Source organism: Bicyclus anynana, chromosome 1 (assembly GCF_947172395.1).
Source record: "Bicyclus anynana chromosome 1, ilBicAnyn1.1, whole genome shotgun sequence".
In the NCBI taxonomy this organism is placed as follows: Eukaryota; Metazoa; Arthropoda; class Insecta; order Lepidoptera; family Nymphalidae; genus Bicyclus; species Bicyclus anynana.
In genome coordinates, this window is record NC_069083.1 from 9526632 (window position 1) to 9544791 (window position 18160).

General features: G+C 34.4%; 1 protein-coding gene across 2 annotated transcripts in view; it reads left to right on the forward strand.

Moving 5' to 3' along the window:
• The first annotated feature begins 344 nt into the window (after window positions 1–344).
• Window positions 345–18160, forward strand: part of LOC112046900 (inaD-like protein) — a 31246-nt gene continuing 13430 nt past the window's right edge. For both annotated transcript variants that reach the window (XM_052884200.1, XM_024083745.2), the window contains exon 1: window positions 345–541. The gene's annotated coding sequence lies outside the window, so the exon portion shown is untranslated. The remainder of the gene's footprint in view (window positions 542–18160) is intronic.

Below are 18160 nucleotides of genomic sequence, written 5' to 3' on the forward strand. Positions count from 1 at the left end.
TGATAAACTAAATATTAAATGTTCTTAGATAGATATTTCTATAAAAATGAAATATACAGTGCATATTTTTAGACAAATTGCAATAATTATTATATCTTCTGTTGTTCTTTATGCAGCTATAGATCTTATTACACAGTTTGCCACCATATTAAGTACCTAAGCACGAATGATAAGTGATCCAGCGACTCATGTTAATACCAAACACATTAATTGTCCTTATTCTTACAGTGAGTCATAATTTATTTCGTATACAGAACCCTATTTTGTGGTCGTACTGACTATAAACAATTTCTTAACAACGGCGTAGCTGCGTAATTTTTAAGGTTATGTTAGTATTAATTCAACCGTTGGCGCGGACGAACGTACTTATAGGCGCCGGCTGTGTTATTGTGTGCATCTGTTGAGGATCGATACCAGTAAACTTGAGTGCATTGGTGTTTACGAAATAAGAGTAGATGAATTTGAAAATAGAATAATCTTACTCCCGAAGTTTACTTACTCTCTAGGATTACGACAATTCCCAACATCGAGTCTATATTTGGTATGTTGATCATTTTAATTAGAATTAAGAACTAATTAAGAGATTTTTTTTAATTTATTAGTTATTTAGATATAGGTGTTATTTATTTTATTATTATTTTCATTTTGAACTTCTCAACCGTTTCGTTTCAAATATAACGGCTCTACCTACATCCGTTACGGAAGCAGATGATGTTTTACGTATTGCTATCTAAAATACTTTATAGAACAGATGTCAAATTATGCATTTATTTGCCTAATTTTATTTTGTGATGTGGTTTAGATGCATGTGTAACGATTGAGTAGATATTTCAAAATTGTTTCGGTAATCATTACAATTTAAAAAGCTGTGTAAACAACAAATAAAGATGAACTCTGTGTCCTAATTTAAGAAATGTTGATTGTTTTACTAAAACCTTACATTATAGTATATTTTAGGGTTCCAAACGTATTTATACTATGTGCTAATACTCAACTCTTTTAATCAATACAAGTAAAAATATTGTAACTCAATACCTAAAAAATTAACGTACTATTCAGTCAGCTGGAAAGTTTATAACTAAATGTCTAAAAAAACACAGTTAGCTGTGCATTGCACTGGGGTGTTCCGTCCCCTCATATTCGGCCCCTCGTCGTCGCTCGCCGGTCGCCACACTCGGCTAGACAATTGCACCAAATTCCCGTCTACATTCACCCTCGCCCTATTCCAGTGACAATAGAGGCTTTTCTTCTTTGTTAACGATTGTAATATCTTGGTATATCCGTACAGCATTCACCCAACGAGGGTGTCGGTTTATTACCTACATGGCATGCATATTGCGGTGCCTATTGTAACTCGCATCAATCCGTTAGACGATTAATCCATTCGTATTGTTATAACGCCCTTTGTTGTGCAAATGATGTCTTGCGGATTGTGTAACCGCTTACATAAATTGATGGTTTATCATGAATACTATCAAAACGGGTCAAGAGTAAGCAGGTGTTAGATAATTCGTAAGTGGAAAATGACAGACATCGGTTTCATATTTTTCAAGAATATAATAAGAGTTTGATGGTTTTGTATGTACATATTTACAGGTACTTGTAGCTTTAATAATATGTAGCACACACATTTGTTTTAATCCTGTGATAACAATGTTTTTTAAAAGCTGAACTGAACCTGCGGAATCCTCTTCGCGCAAGTCGCACATTTGTGTTTTTTTTTATAAACAAAAGTCTAGACATTCTTCAATGCTGCATCACCTCGAAAAAATTATAAAAGCACATAACAGAGAAAGCGCAAATGTTTCAATAAACTTGGATAAAACAAAGTTGCTCACAACCTCGACTCTCACTATATGATACCCATGCAAATAAATAACAACCCATTGGAATATGTGCAGGAATACATTTAACCCAGGACAAGTAATCTTTCATGAAAAGCAAACAACTAAAGAAGTTAACAGAATAATAGCGAACGGAGGGGAAGAAGTACTGGTCACAAAAAAACATCATGGAACCTAACGAGCTAAGCTTGACAATAAAAAGGAAAGCTTTTAACACCTTTATACTGCCAGTTATTACTTACGACTGTAAAATATGGGCACTTACTAAACTCCACAGAGGAAAGCTATAACGCTGCCAAAAAGCCGTGAAGGGAAGCATGTCAGGTATAAAAAAACAGGACTAAATCAGAAGCACACTGCTTCTGATTTAGTTAGATCAAAGAGAAAACCCACGTAACTGATATCCTAACTCGAATCGACCAATATTATAGCGGCGAAGAAACGATCACATGATTCGAGATAGGCAAGGCAAGTGGAATTTAACTGTTTCTGGAATTCTGGTACCTTAGAGACAGAAAACGCAGCAGGAAACATGCACTCCGAATTACTCAACATAATAAGATAGATGTGTTTTAATACTACTTACTAACTTACAGAATAACGGGCTTAATATTATATCTTTGTAAATGTAACGTAATTTCTCAAATTGACCCAAGCAAGAATCGAACACCATACAGAGCACAGAGGTCGTCAAACAAGTGGTGTGATACTTAATGCTTAACGGATCAAGTTCGCTCCGGTCAGGTGGCATTCGCGTAAAAAGTTACAAGTCTAGATAATATCTGGGTTAAAATTATAAACAGATCCTAGATATAGATATACGCACCTAGTTAGAAACCAGTTATATGAGACAAGTGCGAGTAGGTGCGTTATAGTTATTGGTTATTATCAACCCATCATTGAGCTCTCTGGTGAACATGAGTCACCTCTCAGAATGAATGAGGCTCGACCAAAAGGTGAATAAAAAACATCGTGAGAATACCTGCATACCTGAGAATTTTCTCAATTCTCTACATGTGTGAAGTCTGCAAATCCGCAATTGGCGAGTGGTGGACTATTGGCTTTATATCTAGTTATTGATATTTAATAAACAGGTAGGATTTATTATTAGTTAAAAAAAATAGTTGTATGTGCTAAAGACGTTAATCCAATCTGACTCATTCGAATTTCGAACACCGATCCTTGCCAAAACTTTATAATAATATCAACCTTCCATCGAAGGCGTTAGGTCATTACCACTGACAAACATGATCACTAATAAGGCAATGAGTGGGTTAAAAACGTATAAAACAGTTCTGTTATTCTTGTTAAGCAGATTAGAGAGCGTTACGTCCTGGAACGATTATTGTAATGATTGTTTTTTAATATCATTTTTGCGTAAAGGTGTCTCTTTTGTTGGTAAGTACTTTTCCATCATCCAGTTATGCACCTGTTAGCCGATGTATGAAAAATTGAGCTTTTCTTTTTCCAAGAAATTATTAACAGTAATCATTGTCTGTCCGGGGGTGGAAAGTTGGTAGTGTCACATAACAATTGACTTGAAGAGTACGTTAAATCGTCGGTCCCAGTCATTATGATTAACCTCTGAAAATGATCGTTACAAAGATTATCACCTTAAGCATGGCGACCCGCATTGAAGCAGCATTTGTTGAATCTAAGCTCCATAATATATCGCTGCATACGGCTGCTTCATGAGGAAAGAACCCTGGCTCTGTAATGAGCCGTAAAAACTTCACAATCGGTACTGGTTCTCTAGTAGCGCCAAGATATTATTATTAAAACAAAGCAGATATTGAGCTTAAATCTCAAAGAAAAATGATTGATGCAGAAAGAAAAACATCCGTACACCTCGTAGAGACGTACACAAATGATGTACAAACGTGTCAAAGATACCCGATGTAACTAGAAGGCAGAAGACATATTTGAACGCGCAGTTACTGAACTCAGATGTGGTGTCTGAGTATGCCTTCGTTGTTTCCCTTTAATCAGTGCGCTACACTACCGTGCCGCTTTGTGACTCATGCATTTCAATGAAATCCGACTGTTGTGTCGTATTTTCAGAGATTTTTGGTCATAGAATTCAAGCGAATGAATATTAACTAATTTGCAAACTAAATCCTGTTGGATAAAGAGTTACGTAACTTGAAACAAATATAGGTACGTTTATTTTCCCATGATAATTGTATGTTTACGTAAATACAAATAACGTGTTTATTGCAACAGCAAAACATTGATATTGGCTTGATTTCAACCCAAATATCAACGGAACCTTGATATATACCAGTCGACAACACATTTGACATGAATCTGCATTGCAACCTTTCACGTTATTTTACAAGTCACGAAGCTAAACAACAAAGCCAATAATATCCTGTGTAGGCTGCATAGCTGTTCCAACTAGTTTGTTGTTTTACTGTTTACATAATCTTGTAAGTAAATATCACTGTAATGTTGGTACTTACGGTAACACAGTAATGATAAAACCATTTACCACATCATGATACCCTCAGGAATCGGGTGGTATTTTTACTGAGACTATTAGGTGGACTAGAAAAACCTGAAGCATTGGCAGTAGGTACTGTTACTGTACCAGGTATTAAATCTTAATGCCTGATTTGTGCGCAGGGTAGCTAAGAACTAAATATTTTTTTTTTTTATTCTTTACAATTTAGCCCTTGACTACAATCTCACCTGATGGTAAATGATGATGCAGTCTAAGATGGAAGTGGGCTAACTTGTTCGGAGGAGGATGAAAATCCACACCCCTTTCGGTTTCTACACGGCATCGTACAGGAACGCTAAATCGCTTGGCGGTACGTCTTTGCCGGTAGGGTGGTAACTAGCCACGGCCGAAGCCTGCCAGCCAGACCTGGACAAATAAAGAAAATCTCAATCTGTTCAGCCGGGGATCGAACCCAGGACCTCCGTTTTGTAAATCCACCGCGCATACCACTGCGCTACGGAGGCCGTCAACTGCAAACTGCAAAATATCTGCAAATATAACTTGAATGAAACAAAGAATGTATATTTAATCTTTGTCATATAGTACAGCAAATTCGGAACTAATATAAAACAACATTTTGAAAAGAGCTGAGTGTCTTATATGTATTTATTATTTATAATGTTTTCTCGAAAGAATCTGCCCTACGGTGGTAAGGTCACCGTCTGGCTGATTTGTCTTGTCAATGATTCATATAATCATTGTTCCGAGGTGCTGCTAATAGATACCGTATCATTCGCGGGGATTCTTAAACCAGGAGTTGCGTTATCTGCCAGGTCTTCGTCTTCCTTAGATTTTGCTTTTGCTTTTGAGAATTATACACTGTAAGGGGCAAGATCTGATATTAGTCTTGACGCATTGCCCCAGATTTTTAAGTTCTGACGAAAATGAAAAGCAGTTAATTTCATTTTCGTTGGAACTTCTGTGACCATTCTCGGCAGCACCACCTTATCTCGCAACATAAAAATAAAATATAACAAAATAATATCGATTAAAAGGTTTTATTGATGTCTCTGCAATCTGAAGTATAGCTAGTCTACATAATATTATAAAAGACATGAAAAATTCCCGGGTAAAAAATAAACATTTTCAAAGAGCCTAGTTTTAAATTCAAGGAATCCGTTTATATACAAAACCAGCCAGTCCCGCCTAACATTTACATGACCTGCGTCAAAATCAACAAACTATGAAGATAAAATTTACGTTTTCTTGATTTACGACTGGATGTTCTGAGTTCAAACAGACTAACCACCCATGTGGAGGTATGTTCCTTGGTTTTTATAGACAGTAAAAGTTTAAAAGTACCAGCAACATACAGGACAACGTTAGGTTAACTTAATATACAAGGGTAACTTAACTTAGTTTACCGCGTGTATTATAAGCAAAGGAAAAAGTCCTAAGTATATAGATTCACGGTCACATTTGCGTTCTACCTATTTCAAACGCCAAAGGGTTGTTTTAGTTAGAAAACACTTTTAAATTTAAAACTTATTCCAAATCCGAGAAAAGGGACCATATTTAGCTAATAACATTTTATAGAACCTAATACTATGTTTTTTTTTTTTTTATATTCTTTACAAGTTAGCCCATGACTACAATCTCACCTGATGGTAAGTGATGATGCAGTCTAAGATGGAAGCGGGCTAACTTGTTAGGAGGAGGATGAAAATCCACACCCCTTTCGGTTTCTACACGGCATCGTACCGGAACGCTAAATCGCTTGGCGGTACGTCTTTGCCGGTAGGGTGGTAACTAGCCACGGCCGAAGCCTCCCACCAGCCAGACCTGGACAAATTAATAAAATCTCAATCTGCCCAGCCGGGGATCGAACCCAGGACCTCCGTCTTGTATATCCACCGCGCATACCACTGCGCCACGGAGGCCGTCAAATGTTTTCCTTCACCGTTTGAGACACGTGATATTTAATTTTTTAAAATGCACACAACTGAAAAGTTGGAGGTGCATGCCCCGAGCCGGATTCAAAACTACGCACTCCGGAATCGGAGGCTGAGGTCATATCCATACGGCTATTACGGCTCTCATCATATTATTTTTGTATGTTATAAATTAGTTATGAAAGGACACTGTTATACGAAAAAAAAAGAAAATTTCGTTCATACAACAAATAGTAAGGAAAGTCTACCAAACACATTACATATACGTAATACAGTAGTAAGAACGTATACATTATGAATCAAGGAAAACGAGAAACTGTATTACATTGGTCGCATAAAACAAGATTGGATGATAAACCTAGATAGATCCGAGAAAATAAATACGTTAGGTCTCCCACGTCAGATAATGAAGCCGACATGGGGACAATGGCTTCTTTATACCTACTCGTATATATCGTCGAGACACACAAGAGGGCGGTCAACGACAGCGCTGAATAGAAGAATTCCTGGACCGGCACACCACAATGACACTCTTTGTGTTGGCCCTTTTAACTAAGAACAACTAACAAATCACACAACAGGCTTGGCACAAGTGGGTACCTATCTACTAACGTGCGTTGTCCTAATTTAAGAATAACAATAACGGCTCTTACGAGTATTATCATCGTCACATAAATTCATACTTATATTAAAAGTGAGCTTTTTTCAATGTTTTTGATACGATTTCACGGCTAAACTACTTTAACACGAGCACTGAAGGAAAGCTACGTTATTAGCGAGTTTCTTAAGCTACATTTTATCCCCGTATTCTCACGGGAAAGGAAACAAGGCGGGTGAAATCACGGGACGGTTTGCTAGTTAATTAAGTTATAAATATAAAAATACAATAATATACCTACCTATTTTCGCTGTAGGCTTTCGATCAAAGATGTCTATTGAACCTTGAGAAAATTAGTTTATTTGATCGTATTGTTCCACCTTTTCCTTGCTACCAATTTCCTAATCTAGATAAATCCGATGTTTTATTTATTTAAAAAAAAGCTATATTTATCTTGCTTTTGTACGCTTTAAGCTGTATATAATTTTTCAGTTGCAAATTACAATGCACAGTGATAACATCTTTAATTCGTCTTAAAGACTAATTGTAAACTAGAAAGTAGCTACATTCTCTCTCTCTTCTCTCTCTTCCTAATTAAACAGCACCAAAACGTAACTAAGATTAGTAAATGAAGATATTAAATTATTGTCAATGGTATGTATTTACGAGTATTATGTACACACCCACAGACTACAATAATACCTTTTCAAGCATTTCTTTCCTTTTAATAATTATTTATTATCTATTACTTTACCATTACTTTACAAAAATATCATTGCTTGATAAAAAAAAAGTTTTATAAGATAAATCTTACATTGCTTGCTACACTTACGTTTATGTAATTTCATGATAAGATTAATATTATGATTATAATGCGATGCTTACTCGTACAATAATAAGAATTTCAACATATTCTCACGGACTATTCAGAATAATCTCTACCTAACTAGGAAATTCAGGTGCTGTGAATTTCCTTTTCTTATACTAATGCTTACCTACTGTAATAATAAAGGAATTATTTATTCTTATAAATTAATCTTTAGTAATATATTATACATAATTATACTAATTCTGAAGTGGCAGTGGGCGGGTGATATCTGTCGTAGAACAGACAGCCGCTGGGGCAGACGTATTCTGAAGTGGAGGCCGCGTACCAGCAAACGCAGTGTAGGATGCTGATGAGGAAGACGGAGGACGAATACAGACAGTTGATGATGATGATGAATATATTAAAAATAAAAATTTAATATAAAGACAAGTAATTAATGCAAGACATAAATTCTGTAAGTATATAGAAAATTCGAAGAGCATAGTTTAGCGGCTTAACAACAAAACGTTTAAAGCACTTTGTCTATACAGAGGATATAATAAAATAATAATTTTATCTTAGGAAGACTAGAATTTAGGATAGTTAATTCTAATTATTTTCATAAAGGAGTATTTTTCTTGAATTAAAAGTAGAAACAAAATAAAGACATTCATATTATATTCTAAGCATATAATATGAATGTCTTTATTTTGATATTTTGATATGATATATAAATAGGTACTAGATAGGTTATTGGATCGTGTTAAAAACATACCTACTAAAGATGTGTCAAATATCAAGGAAGTGATTTTTTTTTACAATCACACAGAAACTTAGTTAGTATTAATTGGCACACAAACATTCTCTTCCGATTTGTTATTTGTAATAGCATATAAAACCAATTCTGCTATGATATTTCCGCTATAAAGTTATCTAACTTTTACACAGTAATAAACTAAACGAAACGATAGTTTTAGGGTACTTAATATACTTAGCAATAATATATTATATATATATGTATAATTATGTACCTAATATAGATTGAAACGAGTTTCGTTATTATATCAGATACAAAAAGAATGTATTATATACATGTACTTTCTATTAGTAAAGGAAGACAGTCACCTAAGAAACATTACAACAAAACTGGAGCAAGTGATTTCACCTGAGAAAAATATAATAAAGGCGACTGATCAACATAATAGCAAGTACGAGAAGCAATTTCCCAGAACGATCGTTTGAGATCTAGAGCATTAGTGCCGAGAAGTTTTCTCAGTTCGATAGTGAACAGTATTGTGAACTAAAGTAATAACTAACAGCTGACATCTGCCTCCGTCAGGGTTGCCACTTGACTCGAATATAGCTTAATCGATGGAAAGACTATTTTATTTAAGATTTTTTTGTACTATTTTAAATTAAGTAGGTTCTTTAAAATTTGAAGACATATTTTAGTGTAGAAAACGGAATTCCTTAAAAGTTGATGTAGTAAACATTTCTAAAGAAAAAATTATGCTTATAATAAATACCTAGTTAGTTAATGTTTCTATTACTAATATCAAGAATCTATAAACATTCAGATGTTCATTGTTTCATTGATATATTATAGAAAGCTCTTTCTAATGTAACTCTGTTTGGTGAAGTAAGTCCTTTAGTTATTCTAAACAATATACTTTAAAAGACATGAAAAAGAACAGCTATGCACTTCCAGTAGTTCCCAACAAAATAATATCGGCCAGTCATTTTCATTCAAAACGGATATTTTCCATGAGTTGACAACCCTTATTCATACATAACAAGCGGTACCGTAGACATCTACGTCGCCCCACTTACTCGTTTGTCACAAAAATTATGATAAATCTTTGAAAGGAATCTTTACACTCTTCTAGTTTCTATAAGATAAATAATAGATATACATCAGTTAGGTGAGTGTAAGTACTTTACTCAGATTTAAGACATTGTTAAACTTTAAAAGAAATATTTTATTATTTTCTCATTAACATACGACGTGCCAGTATAATCAGTTTATATAAAGTTATATCTCAATGAAATACGATACGTTTTCTTGATAGATACGCATTGTTAACACGCTTTCTTTCAATCTCTCTTCAGTCATTCCCCCTTAACTGTACTGTATTATGGACTACCATGGTGATTCGTAAGAAATCTGCCAATATTCCTCAATTGTGCAGCTTCTGGTTATTTGCAGAATCGAAGCATTGTAGAAGGTAAGGCGCATACATACATGTGACTATGTCAATTTATATTATACTGGACGACCTTCTTTTATATGTACCCTATCTATCCTAACATCGTGTAGGTACCTATGTACAATTATATGATGATATAGATTATACTGTATTAGCTTTTATTGTTTATAATAGGTTAGATAAATGTGTTTTAATAACATTAAATTACCTAAATTAAATAAACCTTCATTGTTTTCGTTAACACTGTCAAAGTCAAACACATTATGGATTAAACCTTGTTCGCAATACGCATCAATGAATGTATGTACGTTTCCGAACCTCATCGCTTACAACTACTCGTAATCATGTTGACTACTCGGCTAATCTCTGACACCTGGTGCCTATCACCTGGTACGTAGTACCAGATAAATCTGTCGAAAATTGAGGCCGATTTTTCCTCAACACTTCCGCTGCGTTTCTATATTTGATTATTTATTCTAGAAAAAAAGGGATTTAAGTACCATAAAATCAGGTTTGCTTCGATCTAAAGTTAATTTTATTTAAAAATTTTCAACCCTGAAACAGATACATACAGTATCACATCACATCATAACAGCCCAAACTATAAATGGTTACAAATATTCTTCAGGATACGCACTGTTGGTTTTTACATTTCTATAAGGTGATCGTAATAGTGTTTTTCAAAATCAATACTACGTGAGGTGCAAACGAGCAAAGTAAAATCAGAATCCCACAACAAACTCAACTGAGTCTAAGAAACGTTTATGTAATGATTCATGCCAGCAGTTAATACAGCTTATTCGAATGTGTCAAAACAACAACAATACAACACTAGCCACATTCCTCAGCCAGTTGCCCGACTGTCGCCCTCCTAGTTGCGCATAAATCTCAGTTTCGTTAACAAGTGTGGGCGCGACGAAGGCACGAACCCGTTACACGCTACGTAGATTTTTATATAAGCCTAGCAGGCATGCGCGATTTTATCCCCTGATACAAATTGATTAGGGTCAACAACAACAATGCTATTGCAACAGCAATTACATATGGATCATAATATACATCGCGCTTGTGAGCTACATCACAGTTTTGATTCCACCAAATTCAAGTGTTTCAGGGGCTTTAAATCATAACGGTGTTTACAGCCTGAAACTAGCGTCTGTGTGTGACATGTTCAATGTCGTCAGGGGTTAAACACCGTGGGTGTGGGATAAAATATAGCCTATAGCACCCGGCGATAGTGTAACTTCCCAACAGAGATTTTTTTTTTCAAATCAGTTCAGCCCCCAGCCAAGTGGAACGCTTCGAAAACTAGAAATATGTACGGGTATGACATTTGCTATCGACAGGTCACGTGATCAAGATCTGCCATTCCCATACATTTTTCTAGTTGTCGAAGCGTTAGCGATCGTAGAAAGAGAATCAAAGTGCCACTTGGGCAGTAGTTTCGGAGCCTATTCAATGTAAACAAACAATCGAATATTTCCTGTTTATAATCATCATCATCATTATCAGCCCATATTCTGAATCAGAATGAGAGAGTTTGGCCAATAGTCCACCACGCTGGCCCAATGCGGATTGGCGAGAAGTCTGCTAATCCGCATTGAACTTCACACACGCAGAAAATTATATTCCATAGCTTTGGCTACTGTTTGGTTCAACCGTTTCACGTGATTCCTCAAACACGCGTAAACTGCTGAACAAATTAGAATTAAATTTGGAACCCATATTAAATTACTTAAGCCAGATCTATTTGTCTGTGATTAAATTCAGTCTGAGAGTAAAGCATAGTCTTTGTATCAATAGCGGATTTTTGGATTTTTATCCAAAAATAATGAAGTGTACTCAGTCGTGGACTTTTTTTTGTCTCTTTATACTCTTAAAATCCTATTAGTTTATATCTACTTACCTATTCAATTATTGTCTACAAAAGATAACTACTGGTGTCACGTTACACGCGGTTTAGCGAATATAAATACGCGTGCAGTGAGCCGAAGCTAATCGCTAGTTCGTTATCCTTGACTTTATGTTTTTGTCCGTGCGTATTACGTAAACAGAAATACAATAGAACTGTGGTTAATGTATTAGTCGGCGGTATTATATTACTTTATGTTGACGCCATTGATACATTTGCGGTTTATAACATTAATGAGTTTCGTTTATTAGTATTTGTGAACAATTCAACATGGATGATAAGAAACTACCTACTCCAAAACAGTCATATCCAGAAACGTGCTAGGATCACTTACCTAGTTTAAAATTGAATTGGTTTAGTAGCAATTCTATTACAATAAAAGTCGTTGATGTAGTTAAGTGTAAACTCAAAACAAAACGTCGTTGAATTTATATAATAATAATAAAATAATATTTTGTTGACCGCATAGCAGACGCGCGCGACTAAATCCGCCCTTAGACCTCCTTAGCCCGGCCCTCTCGCAAAATCCGTTAGTGGACGTCTACTATCTATAAACTAGCTTCCTGCCAAATTCCATATTTGTACGTCAAGAGGTTTTTGAGATTTCGTGTTGAATGACCTTTCGCATTTATATATTAAGATTAATCGACCAACGAACCTTTTTATATCTTTCAAGTTTATTAGTCAGAAACATATTATGCTGTGCTATCTGAATTTATGCCCATCATAACATTCAGTAGTTGAATGATTGTATTTACTTTCCAGTTTTAGCTTTTCCTTCCCGACTACAGTATCGAATGCTTTTTCTAATTAATTATACCTAAAAACAACTCCTTCACACTTATCTAGTGTATCATAAATACCATACATGGGCGCATATAATTAGAACCTATTAGTGCATCTGATGCCCTTCTGGGCAGCGTTAATTGGTTCACAAATAACGGGGTATGCTTTACTTCGAAATATTCACACGTTTTATTATGCAAAACGAGGCAAATGAACTTCCGACGTGAGAAATACTAATTGGAAACATATTAAGTGAACAGGTGATCAAATTAAAATGATTGTAAATAAATCTTCGCCAATCAATAGTGTTTTAAATTGATACACAATTTTAAAAGATCACATTAATTTTTGAGTAAAGTTTCAAACGGTATTTTAATATTAATTAAAGCAGGTCTCTTTTGATCTAAAGTGGAAAACTATAGCCAAACAAACTATAGATTTTAATTTAAAAACCTCATGTGCAATTGAGCATATGACTTCACAATTCCGTCCACAATATCCGTATTTACAATACCGCTTAGGTCAGAACTCAGAAGTTTATATACTTCTGAAAACAGTGGTGCATATTTTTAATGATATTTTAAGAAATAAAAAAAGCATTGTTTATAGTAAATGGTTTAATAAAGAGTGAATGTTTTACTATAATGTAATGAAAGAAATCATCAAGTTTGAAAAAATGGTAACACATAAATAACAGATTTTAAGCAAATGGGTACACTTTATTTTAAATCGAACGTCTTGTTGAAACTAAAAACGGTACAGAAATGGAACGGAGTAGGTACCTAATAGACATTTAGAGATATAGATATTTTTGATTTTAACTGATTGAACTCAAGATATCTTGTAAGACACAAATATTTGAACTTAAAGAATATTAAATGCATTAGCATACAAATAACTACGAGCATGTAGGTGTAACTTGATCGGAAAGTAGGTACAACTGCTGACAGGTAAAAATAGAGCTTACACTCGACATGTGCCGTTAACAATTTAACATACAATTAGATTCGAGTGCTTAAGTTGAGGCACATAAAAATATTTAATTAATATTTTTATGTGCCTCAAGGGAGAACCTAGAGAAATCTAGAGAATCTAGAGAATCAAATAACAAGAAAGAAAACAACAACACAAAGTAGATTTGATTCGTTTTTTTTAATAAAAATAAGACATGATAACTGTTTTGTAACAATATTTAAGTATCCTCATCCTCCTCATTAAACTCAAATTTTTAAAAATATATTATAATATGCCAGTTAATAATGATAACAATTAGAATTAATTTACGTGATGTGATGATAAACGCTTATGCTAATATTTTAAATATGAATGTTGTTGGTCTTACATATCAAACAAAGATTAATAAACAAGTGGTTTGGTATATAATACATAATCAATGATATCTAAAAACAAATATGTACTTAACAAACAATTTAACAAAAAATACAATACGATAAGTTAAACAAACATATCTATCGGCAGCAAAACTATGACACGTTTAACCCATTTTAAATGTTACAAATAGTCATTCAGTAACTAGACTTGAAACGAAATGATATTGTCCTGTATTAGTTCTTAAATCGTAAATATCGACATCATAAATAATTTAAATGTTCAAAGTGAGATTTAAGAATTTCAGTAAGGAGTGCTATTTAGTTTGCGTAACAAAACATTTCGACGAAGTAATGCATCGTTTCCAAAAAATAATCAATAACTAAGCATAGTCCTTCAGTCACTAAAATACCTAATTTATTGAATCTATTTGAAATAATTTACTGATTTTCTGAATTATTGACAATAATATAAGATAACATAACAAGTGTTCAAGTTCTTATTCTTAGTATCATCCACGTGTATTTTAGTTTATCTTTTCAATTAAGTTATATATATATGGGTAAAGTTCTCAATTAGTATTGCAGACATTGATAATAAAGAAATGTTTAGACGTTGACCAACAGATAGTAAACACGATTCCATTACTAAAATATACAAATGAAAAGAAAACTTTCTCCTTGTAGCCGTCAACAGCTGCAAGTTGTATTTAGACGTTGTTTCCTGTGCTGACGGTGACGGGTATCGTTAGACTAGACTTGCATAGATCCGGAAGAGCAGTGACCACGTCCAAATTCGGCACACAACGGTACCAAGCGGTGCGAAATGACGATGCTTTCAAAACTACACCGACGCTATCAAACAAAACCGATATCCAATATCAATAACTAAAAATAAAGAGTTAACAAGCATTAGAATGCTATGCTATGTAAATGTACAGTTGTACGAGTAGATTCGATCACTACATACAATACCAACATCCTACGCCTCGTAATCTCAAGCGCTTGAGTTTCATTCGCGTTGTGAATGGGAATGATAAGTAGCTATTCCAGACTGTTGGACTATGGGTGCTAGTTTCATCCAGATCCGTCCAAACATTCTGATTTAACTAAATACTCCGAGTTTGTTTTATATTTACATATTTATAATTAATTTATAACAAGTCCTGAACTTTGCTTGGTGTTTTTCTCTATGCCACGCGATGGACCCGGCACCTGCACGGTGAATCCATGGAATGCTAAGATATTCGTCTCATATTACACATTTATAATCTAAGACTGATGCTTTTTGATTCAAAATAAACGATTATATTGTTATTATTTTTTCTACTCTTCTATCTCTTATTAACTTCTTATTTTAGCCTAATTTTATCTTATTTCTTTTAACTATTTTTACCTTTAAATCAATCTGCACGATGTAAATCTGATTTATGTTGGTTATAGGGTTCGCGTGAAATGGGATTAACTCAGGTAAGTTAGTCTTATCGTATTTCTATGTAACCTACTTACAAACTATTGTACTACTTTTATGAAACCTCGTCCCACTTTATACTGGACTTATAACTACATAATAAGTAATTAGTGATTCCCCGATCCATAATACCTCAAATTTACAAACATAATGGATTTAGTCAATAAGCATAGAATTTCTGTAACTTGCAGGTTGCAGCTACTTAACCCATTTGAGGTCACTGTACGCAACTGAGTACAGACATATCCATAGGTGTAGATTGTAGAACTCGGAAAATTAAGTAGGGTAATCATATAATTTTACTTTATTATAAAACTGTTTAGATATTTTGTTTATCATTATGCGGGTAGTCTGACATTTTTTGATAAATAGTATCAGTTGAAGTTGCATCACGGAAACATTGTGCACATAAGTGAATGATATTATATTATTTTTCATAACCATCGCTTAAAAGTTTGTTTTTTCATAATATTAGTAGAAAATAGATGTAAAAGAAGTAATTCAATTAGAATACAATAAGTTATTTACAACTACAATGAAACTAGGGTCATGCAAATTGTACTGTACGCGTTTGCGTACAATGACAACATACGTAAGTAAAATAACTGGTTTAGTTTTACATATTCCTTGCAATGAATAAACAACAATATACACCTCGAGAAAGCTACATAGGGCTTGAGGAAGCTGTTGATGGTGTTTTACGATATAGTTATGACGATGAAAGTGATTTTGCTATCATACCACCCGATCCAAGAGCATTGACTGATGTGCCGAGGAGGATATAGCAGGGTGTTTCATGCCGCATAATGTACCTGATACTATAGAGGTATTTACGAATCCCGAAGATGGCAGCAACGACGACAGTGGTGATGAACCACTGGTGTCAAAATGCAGACGACAATAGTTACCCGCCAATCCGATCCGATGCCAATAAGGCGGAAATGTGCCCCTTCATACTTTTCAACATCACAACGTACTTTCGAAGTCAGTGATAGGAAAAATGCGATTTGTGATGATGCGACCTAAGGGGTCTAAATCCTATATAAATATATGAAAAGATTGTTGATATGCTTATATCATATAGCAAACTTTACGTAAACCAAAACAATCGACACGCGTTTTAGGAGCTTTGATACTATTTGGATATCACAAGTTGCCCCGAGAAGCAATATACTGGTCTCTAGATGAAGATATAGGCTTGAAATCTATATAATCAAGACCAAAATCAAGACTTAAGTTCCGGGATATAAAATAGAACAATAGGACTGCCAAGCGTGCGAGTCCAAAAAAGCGCGAGAAAACAGACATTTATTTCAAATTTACAACAAAAATATAATAAATATGTTGATGAACTTGACCAGTCTCTCTCGTTATACAGAATTGTTGTCCATGGTAAAAAGTGGTGGTGGGTGTTATTTACTTACATGTTGGATTTGTCTGTTGCTAATTCTTAGCGTTTTTGTGTAATGACTAATGATACTAGTAACGATAAACGAGTAATGATACTATACTATGAATAAGTCACTATCCCATTAAAACTGAAACACCGCTGCAGTGTGTCCTTTGCCATTCAAGAGTGCACTGGTAATGTAAGAAGTGTCTTAAAACACTTTGTGTTGAAAAAGCGTGTTTTGAAAATTTTTATACATAAGCGGTCATTGTACTCAGTTGTGCACACCCCTGTAATTTCATGAAAACTAATATTTTTCAGTATTTTCTTTAATTTCGTGCTTGTTTATTTGTTCTTTAATAAGTAAGTGGAGATTATTTAAAAATATCATTTGTACTTTTCATTTGACCTCTAATGGGTTAATAAGTAGCAGGTAGTTTATTTATCTAGTAAGAAAATGTGTATTGTAAACCGGAAGAACAATTACGCGTTAGTGTAAGCCGATAAAAGTAATGACGTTGCAAATTATTTCCCCTGGCCTGGTAATATATCTTTCTCTCCCCCATGTCATTTGACCGCAGGGTGATCTATCGGGAACAAAGAACCCCTGATCGGGGAAACCCGGAATTTAATTACATTCTCCTGTTTATCTTTCCCTAGAGACAAAGACACCTTTTACGGTGGACAGCCCTCGCGATCAAATTAATATTAATCGCGGCCATTATCCTACGTAACAATATACTGTCCCATATTTGCTTCGTTGCTGTCAATTTATATCACTTGGGCCAATCAGCCAGTAAGTAAGAGCAAGCTTTTGCTTAGAAATACGACATTAATACTCGAGGATATTATTTATATTACATTACACAAACCAATACAAAAGCACATGATTTTTAGACTCATTATTCCAGCAATGACTTATGAGATATTTAGCTGGATTTTAGGATTTTTTAAAAGTAAGGAAAGTAATATTGTTTTACCCAAATAGAATGTAGTGTCTATTTTATGTCATCCTGTGGCACACTTGAGCCTTTTAAAGTTGCACCAGGTTTCTTTATCATTTTGTATGCAAGTTTGTATGGACGATTCTGAATATACTTTTGGTATGTTTTGATTGAGTCAACAACTTTTGTCTATAGATATAGTATTTATTTTTTTTTAAAATGCAAGCGATCATTTTTGATGTACCAATAAGCATTGGTATGCAAAAACAAAATATTGTTTAATTTAAAGGGAAAGCCGTGATAGCCTAGTGGATATGACCTCTGTCTTCGATTGGGAGGGCGTAGTTTCGAATCCGGTCCGGGGCATGCCAACCTCCAAGTTTTCAGTTAAAGTCTTAATTCTCTATAGGTGTGAAATCTGCCAATCCGCATTGAGCGAACGTAGTGGACTATTTAGCCTAAATCCTCTCATTTTAA